Source organism: Adiantum capillus-veneris, chromosome 7 (assembly GCF_014529385.1).
Source record: "Adiantum capillus-veneris isolate H3 chromosome 7, ASM1452938v2, whole genome shotgun sequence".
NCBI lineage: Eukaryota > Viridiplantae > Streptophyta > Polypodiopsida > Polypodiales > Pteridaceae > Adiantum > Adiantum capillus-veneris.
The window spans coordinates 113,982,320-113,990,481 of NC_140937.1; the positions used below are offsets into that span (position 1 = coordinate 113,982,320).

At 42.2% G+C, this 8,162-nt stretch overlaps 1 pseudogene; it reads left to right on the forward strand.

The window, feature by feature from the left end:
• The first annotated feature begins 586 nt into the window (after positions 1–586).
• LOC147454457 (uncharacterized) lies at positions 587–1,436 on the forward strand (annotated as a pseudogene).
• The last annotated feature ends 6,726 nt before the right edge of the window (positions 1,437–8,162 follow it).

Genomic DNA, 8,162 nt, shown 5'->3' on the forward strand with positions numbered 1-8,162 from the left:
TTTGAGTGCTTAGCAGGTAATGTATCACAGATCACCTTGCAAAAACAAGGCATTTATCTCTAAGAGTAATGAAGCAATTCATCTCCAAAACCTACATAACCGACTCAAATTCTAGTTTTAGCATCTTGTATTGATAGACAATAAGTCTTCTTATGAAAAGCTACAAATTTTTTAATCTTCGGAGAAATTTAAGCTCACAACCAGGCATATTTTGGAAAATATGAGAAATTTGAGGGCATTTTGGGAATTTAGGAGAAATATTAGGGGTATTCTGGGAAATTTTGAAATTTGAGGGGTATTCTGTTTGGTAATTCTCCCTTTATTTTAACTAATGATTGCGGGGGGACCACGTGCGGCATCGTGCCCGCACGGCGAGCGCACTAAGCTTATCATCGTCGAGTGGAGTGTTGGTGGCTGACCAGCTGCACGGCCGGGAAATTCGCTGCTGCAAGTCAAAGGTGGCGGGGCTTATAAAGCTGAAGGGAGGCCTACTCAATCTTGCGAAGAGCAGCTCCAGCTGGCCGGTACGTATTGGCAGCAGTTGCTCTGTGACCTTCTCACCCCCTCACTAACTAGCTAATTCAGTATGGCTCTTCTGCGGCATCCCTAGCCTTCCTCCTCCTGCTGGCCCTCGTGGCCTCCGCCTTCCTTAGCGTCCACGCCAGCTACTACCCACCGGAGGAGAGCGGGTACTACCCAAAGAAGAAGGAGGAGGAGGACTACACAAAGTCGCCTGTTGTGCCCTACTACAAGAAGCCCTCCCCTTCCCCTGCCTATTATGACCCCAAACCCTACTACTACTACAAGCCCAAGCCCAAACCCTACTACTACAAGCCCAAACCGAAATCCTACTACTACAAGCCCAAGCCCTACTATTATTCCAAGCCCAAGCCATACTACTACAAGCCGAAGCCAAAGCCAGTCTACTACAAGACTAAGCCCTACTACAAGCCCAAGCCCTACTACAAGGCCCCCGTCTACTACAAGCCCAAACCGCACTACTACTACAAGCCCAAGCCCTACTACTACTACAAGCCTAAGACCTACTACAAGCCCAAGCCCATCTACAAGCCGCCCTACTACACCCCTTCTCCCGTTTACAAGTCCCCCCCTCCTCCTACCTACTACACCCCCTCTCCTGTCTACAAGTACCCTCCTCCCCCCACATAACATGACCCCTCCCAGTCTACAAGTCTCCTCCTCCCCCCACATACTATGACCCCTCCCCAGTCTACAAGTCTCCCCCACCTCCCACCTATGAGCCCTCCCCCATCTACAAGTCTCCCCCACCCGCCACCTACTACGAGCCCTCACCCATCTACAAGTCCCCTCCACCACCAACCTATGAGCCTTCCTCAACCTATACCTCCCCCCCTCCCCCTACTGTATACGACCCTCCTTACACTTCACCTTCTCCACCTCCCCCATCTTACTAGGATCACCCCTTATTCATGACATCAATAACACCGTCCCAACAAAATGTGGAGGATGTTCTAAATGTAGTTATTCTTTCGAACTAACAGACAAGAACCATTCAAGATATTGATTCTCTTCATTCAAGATAGGATCTCATCATATTTTTTCATTCGTTTTAATGGTCCATGTGTGAGCTACAAACCCCGATTCTTCATCAAATTATTTCCATTGGTCACATTTATTGCTTAACAATTATGTTGAATGTTTCACAATGGTCTTACGCTATTGCTCTAAAGTAGCCTATTAGTACCATTGCATAGATCAAACTCTTTGAATTTATGTAGATAATCATGTACTTTCATTTCTATAGCTATCTCAAAACTCTTTGGTAATGTTGAAAAGACCCGCTTCTTAATAATAAGGGACCTTAGGACAAAATAGCATAAAACATAAACAATCTACAGAGATATTCACCTATCATGTTAGCAATAAACACTATAAGAGGTACTTCACATTAGCGACGCTCGTAGTGTGACGCTCAAAAATGAAAATCCACGGCGTCGCTATGAGTGTCGCTATTTTATTTGTTACTTATCGACGCTCATAGAGACGCCACAGGGGTAAAAAATAAACCGAGAGCGCCCGTGGCACTCAAGCAAAGAGGTAACCCGCTCTCTCTCTCTCTCTCTCTCTCTCCACCCCCCCCCCTCACACACACACACACGCACACACATACACGAGGAGAGGAAGGAGAGCCAGGTATGCTCCTTCCCTCTCCTCTCTCTCATGTTCCCTGTCCCTCTTTCTCTCTCTCTCTCTCTCTCTCTCTCTCACACACACACACACACACACACACATTAATTGTGTCTTTGAGAGAGAGAGAGAGAGAGAGAGAGCACAACCATAAACAAAAAACACATACATACACATGCATAAACAAAAAATTCATACACACACACATGAGAGAGGAAAAGGGAGGGGAGAGAGAGAGAGAGAGAGAGAGAGAGAGAGAGAGAGAGAGAGAGAGAAAGATGGAGAAAGAGAGAGAGAGAGAGAATAAAAAACCAAAGAGAGAGAGGGGGAGAACACAAAACAGAGAGGTAAGGGGAGAAAACAAAAAGAGAGAGAGAGATTAAGTTACGATTTAAATTAGATTAGGTTAAATTACATTTAGATTTATGTTTATGTTGAGTTTAAGATTAGGTTAGATTTAAAATTAAGACAGTATTGAAGATTAGCTAGCTATGTTAGATTTAAGTTAGATTACATTTAGATTTAGGATTTAAGATTGGATCAGATTTAGGTTTATGTTGACTTTAATATTAGATTAGATTTGGATTTAAGATTAAGACAAGATTTAAGATTAACTAGATTAAATTTAAATTTAAGTTAGATTACAATTAGGTTTATGTTAGATTAGATTTAGATTTACTTTGAGTCTAAGATTAGATTAGATCTAGTTTTATGTTTGAATTAAGATTAGATTAGATATAGATTAGATTTTAGTGCATGTCAATGAAGGCGCGCTTTGCCCCAAAGAGCAAACACTAGTTACACAACAATATCTATATTCCCATCAGAATTTGACACCTATTAACTCATACACTAACCATATTCAATTAGCCACAAAACACTACATATTCAATTACGTTAGATTTAAGATTAGATTTTTGGATTGAGTTTTTATATTAGAGCATACCTTCGAGTTTACGGTAGAAAAATTAGAGTTAGACGAACGGTGATCTCTGTCTTCCTCTCTACGGATGCGACTTTAAGTTGAAAAGCTTTCAACGGCATGATACTCAGATTGGAGGCCAACATGTGATGTGCTAAGTAATCCCTCGAACAAAGATCTACTATGAAGCGATGTTAAGATGCGATGGACAAGAAGCGTTTCTTTACAACACGTTCACGAATTTGGCGAGTTCGATCCATCTATTATAGATCGAGTTGTTGCCAATTATAACTCGTCGAACTCTACGCTGGCCAACAGGCAGCAATCTTGCAACCCAATAGACGTGTTCGCAGGCTCTTTGGTCAAGCAGCATACATGAGGCCATAAGATGTAGCCTCTGACAGCTCGGAGGATGATCATGCAGACCACATTCCCAACGAGACAATGTTTGAGCCCGAGATCGATGAAATGATCAAGACGATCATGGATTCAGAAAGGCTTATCTATGACGATATTAAAAGTGAAGCCCATATGCCATTGTATGATGGAGCACTTGTGTCTAGATTGAAGGCGCTCCTCGTTCTTCTCAACATGCAAGCAAAGTTTGGATGGAGTGACACTAGCATCACAATGCTTTTCAGGTGATTTATTACAATGTGTTTACTTTAATAAAAAACTCTAGATGTATAATGATCTGATAGATTACTTACACAAGTGTACCGCATTTTTTTTGCTGTGTAGATTGCTCAAAGAGCACATACCACTACAAGAGGTACTTAATAGTAGCGACCCTCGCAGTGCTACGCTCAAACGTGAAAAACCACGGTGTCGCTATAGGTGTCTCTATGAGCGTCGCTAAGTTACAAGTAACTTAGCGACACTCATAGCGACGCCGTTAGGGCTAAAATAGATAACAGAGAGCGTCTGAAAACTCAGATCTGAGATCTGAGTTTTCGGTGCACGCTCAAGCAAGCAAGGTAATGCGCGCTCTCCCTCTCTCTCTCTTTCTTCTCCACACACACACACACACACACACACACACACACACACACACACACACACACACACACACACACACACACACGCACGCACGCACACATGAGGAGAGGAAGGAGAGCCAGGTATGCTCCTTCCCTCTCCTCACTCTCATGTTCCCTTCCCCTCTTTCTCTCCCCCCCCCTCTCTCTCTCTCTCTCACACACACACACACACGTTCTCTCTCACACACACACACACAAAAACACAATGTGTGTGTGTGTGTGTGTGTGTGTGTGAGAGAGAGAGAGAGAGAGAGAGAGAGAGCACAAGCATAAACAAAAAAACTCACACATAAACAAAAAATGCACACACATTGAGAGAGGAAAAGAGAGAGAGCATGTATAAACCAAAAACACACATACACATGCATAAACAAAGAATGCACATACACATTGAGAGAGAGAGAGAGAGAGAGAGAGAGAGAGAGAGAAGAAGAAGAAGAAGAAGAAGAAGAAGAAGAGAGTCTTAACATCGTAGGAAACTATCCCAAGAGACCTTAAAGATCTAGTCGACAAGAGTTGAACTCAAGACCTGTGATTCATGAGGGAAATGGAATAACCAATCTATCACACTTCAGTGATAGAAAAGTTATAACATTTTTTTCCTTTTTTTATTGGCGTGCACACACACCCATACACACACACCCGAGAAGAAGAGAAATTAATTTAACGTCGTAGGAAACTTATTAAAGAGACCTAAAGATCTAGCCGAGGAGGAGTTGAACTCAAGACCTGTTATTCAAGAGAGAAATGGCATAACCAATCTACCACACTTGGGTGATAGAAAGGTTATACCATTTTTCTCTTTTTATTGGCACACACACACACACACACACACAAGAAGAATTAAGAGAGTTTTAATTAATGTCGTAGGAAACTATCCGAAAAGACGTTAAAGATTAAGCTAGATGTAGACTTATGTTAAATTAGATTTAGGTTTATTTAAGTTAAATTAGATTAGATTTATGTTTATTTTTAGTTAGATTTACATTTGATTAGATTTAGATTTATTTACGTTATATTAGATTAGATTTAGGTTTATTTACGTTATTTACCTATTATTGAAGAGGGAAATGACATAACCAATCTACCACACTTGGGTGATAGAAAGGTTATACCATTTTCCTCTTTTTATCGTTTAAGATAAGGTTAAATTAAGATTTACGTTAGATTAGATTTAGGTTTATTTAAGTTAAATTAGATTGGATTTATGTTTATTTTGAGTACACCGAAGGATTATACTGCCTACGCCTTTGAGAGTGGCCGGTGTCTCGATCACTGCGTCGGAAATGCTTCGGAGTGACTTGAACACTGCGTCGAGGTAGGCGCAACTTAGAGAGCCGTCGACAATTGTAAAAAATGGTGAGTCCCTTTCTCTCTCTCTCTCTCTCTCTCTCTCTCTCTCTCTCTCTCTCACTCACACACACACACACACACACACACACAAACACACACACACACACACACACAACACACTATGGCTAATTTATCATGTTTGCATCGCCTGGGGAAAGAATGAAATATCAGCAAGTAGGGGGCAGAAGAGAAGTCGAAGTAGCATATGCCAAGAAGAGGGCACTCATGAAGAGCTGCTAAGGAGAGTTAGATGGCTTCGCACAACTTCCAAGAGACGTGAAAATAAGCAAGTGGGTCTACGCAAGAGCTACTGCACATCTACATAGCTTTCGAAAGTGTCATTCACAAGATCTTGACTGATGGGAGCAGCAATTTTTCCAGCGCTGGTCGCTTTGTTCTCATATTAATTCTGTTGGGAGAGACCACTTCCCTGATAGGAAAACTGGAGAAAGCTTGCAGATTGTCAAAGGAGGAGCACTCTAGATCTCACATTGCAGCTCTAAAAGCTGAGAAGAAGAGTTTGTTATGTCTTTTACCCTTCAATGGAGCGAATCACCACATGTTCAATTAGGTTAGATTTAAGATAAGATTTTGGATTGAGTTTTTATAATAGAGTCTACCTTCCAGATTATTGTAAAAAAAAAGAGTTAGACGAACGGTGAAAAGATCTACAGTGAAAAGATGTTAAGATGCTGTGAAATGCTACAGCTAGAGAAGAGGCAAATGCCCGTTTTGTCCACTACATGCACTATCATGTAGAAGCGGGTGTGTAGATTTCTTGTACCCACAAATATAGGCATGGACCAATAAAGACGAGATTATAACCCGGTGGTTCTGATCTCCGTGCACCTCTAGACCGAGGTGTGTGGGGATTGGACATGACTAGAGAATGTGAGGTAGTTTACAGTGTGAACAAAGAGAGAGAGAGAGAGAGAGAGAGATAAAAGACAAAGAATACCAATAGAAGATTATTTTTTTTGTCCAGGTTATAAGATTTTTTCCCTCATTATGAGTAGTGACGAGGATGTGAGGCCGTCAACAAGGATCTTATGTCCTTGTAATCAATGCAAGAATGCTGTGCGACGGACAAGACGCGTTTCTTTGCAGCACATTCACGAATTTGACGAGTTCGATCCATCTATTATAGATTGATTTTTTGCCAATTATAACTCGTCGGACTCTGACGCTAGCCAACAGGCAGCAATCTTGCAACCCAATAGATGTGTTCACAGGCGCTTTGGTCAAGCAGCATATGTGAGGCCACAAGATGTAGCCTCTGAAAGCGCGGGGGATGATCATGCAAACCACATTCCCAACGAGGCAATGTTTGAGCCCGAGATTGTTGAAATGAAGAGCACGTAGGGCGCCCTCATTGAAGAAGCAAATCTACGAAGGTCATCAACCGTATCTTCCAGAGAATCATGTGTTACGCGATAACCTTTTGGGAAGAGAGCCATTGAGGATGTCTGCACAAGCATGGTTAGATCAGAAGGAGATGCGTGATGACGGATTGCCCCCAGGGATGAAGAGACTATCTCTATGGTATAAGTTACCATACTGGCCCCAACTCATGATCGATCCAATGCACATATTCAAGAATGTGGGTAATCTACTATGGGATCATCTGACTGGCAAGAAAGATACTTTGGGAGCCAGGGTTGACCTTAGAAATGTGGATCGTATGGAGCAATATTGGCCGCAAACAACGTCTGATGGATCGATAAAACTCCCTAAAGCACCATGGATTTTCACAAGAGCCCAAGAACGCAAAGTAAAAGAGACCATTCGATCTTTGCGGACCCCCACTGGCGTAATGCACTCGCTTCGAACGCGTTTTACTAAAGAAGGAAAGCTTACCAGTTTGAAGTCACCGGTTTGAAGTCACACGACTGGCATAAAATGTGTCAGGTATGTTCATAGTGGAATATATCATAGTGGGAATTGTGTAACAAATTCGTGTGTGGACTTTAATATCATTGATGCACGTGTTTTGTAGTTTATTTTACCTATTTCCATTGAGGGATGTTTGTCTCTTGACGTTCGTAACACAATCTATAAACTTGCAAAGTTGGTGCAATGGATCTCACAAAAGGAGATCAGTGTAGACTCCATACCATTCGCCAAACTAAACGCTGCGGAGGTTGTGTGCATGTTTGAGAAACATTTTTCTACTACCATGCTAGCCATTCAAGTGCATCTTCTTGTTCACATAGTTGATGAGGTGGAAATAGTTAACACAGTACATTCCAGATGGATGCTCTTTTTAGAACGTTTCATGAAAACGCTCAAGGGATATGTGCGTCAGAAGGCACGTCCGGAGGGTAGCATGGCAGAAGGTTGGCTCGTATTACAATCCCTAGTGTACATTGGAGGGTGGCTAGATGGATTTGATAAAGCCCGGGATATGCTATGGTGAACCATAGATGATAAGCACATATCTGGGATTTTCATGTGCAATCTCGGTGTTGAGAAGAAGATGACAAAAGATCTAGAGGCTAAATCAAGTGATTTTGCATGCTTCATAATACAGTGATGCAAAAGTGGATTTCACAATATGAGGATGCAAAGCAAGAGCGACAAAGGGCACGAATCGAGTGGAGACGGGTAAGACGACCACCGATGCACTATCCGACGGGTCTGGAGAGCCGATCAACATTCATGAGTTTAAGATGGTTGCA